The sequence below is a fragment of the Protopterus annectens genome, chromosome 7.part0, assembly GCF_019279795.1.
Source record: "Protopterus annectens isolate FY-2018-M chromosome 7.part0, PAN1.0, whole genome shotgun sequence".
Lineage (NCBI taxonomy): Eukaryota > Metazoa > Chordata > Ceratodontiformes > Protopteridae > Protopterus > Protopterus annectens.
In genome coordinates this window covers 1,094,098,943-1,094,100,016 of record NC_056739.1, presented here as the reverse complement: position 1 = coordinate 1,094,100,016, position 1,074 = coordinate 1,094,098,943, and positions in this window count along the sequence as shown.

Below are 1,074 nucleotides of genomic sequence, written 5' to 3'. Positions count from 1 at the left end.
CAGACCGTCTTAGAGTCAGTTGAGCTACAGATGATGTCATCGGAATGTGTTCAGATGCTCTGTGTTTACTGCCAGAGACTAAAAGACAGGAAGGAACTTTAAAAGAATAGCTGTTTGTTGATTTTCAGAGAGTGAAATGAAAATAGGAACTGAAACAGTTGAGACAGTTAACCTAGTTTATAAAAGAGCCTGCTAAAGACAGTTGAGTTGAGTTCAGTTCACAGTTTAGTTCAGTTCAGTTTGGTTGTGTCCATAGTTGTGTTATTGTACTGAGCAGTGGAATAGTTGATGCCAAGAGGACTCACCAAGAACTGTAAGCCTGCCTTTGCTCTATTGTAATATTTAGTTTAGATCAAGGACAGTGTTCTTCAGTTAAATAGGAAATTATAGCAAATTAGTCAGAGTTTCTAAAGGTTGGATTTCTATCCTTCATTATCAATTTAATTTTCCTGCTGATTGACGTCTGTTTGTTTATTGAAATTACTGTTTTACATTTTTAATCCTTTTGCTCATTATTAAATATTTTTATTATCTTACATTGTGGCTGGTCAATTAATGTATTCGTTAGGGATTTGAGAGAGCTTATACCTGCTTTGATAATTCCCGGGCCACTCCAAGAGCCTGGCTGCTTTAGGTCATATGCTACCCTTTGTTTTGATATCTAATTTTAATAATTAGACACCCCTTTGAAAGAGCATATAGATGTGCTGATTGGTGAGAGCATTTTACTGCATCACTTGGGGGAAGGGACACAGCTGGAAATCTGTGTCAGTCTTTCCCAGAAGTGTTTGAATGTGTGAGATTCATTTTAAGTGTGAGTACATCAGAGGTCTTAAACTGGGACACATTGCTCTGGATTGTGTAATAAGGAGTTACATTGGGGTAGACAGAAGTGTATAGTCCAGGCCCAGTTTATAGAGTGTGTTCCTGTTGTGCTCTTAGGGGAAATTTATGAAATATTACTCCCGTTTCAATGATGGTCTCACATTGGACTCAGTAGTGAGAATTGACGTTCCTTAGTTACTGACCCAAGATAGTAAGGGGACATCACATATTAGTGGCAGTTCAGTGGGA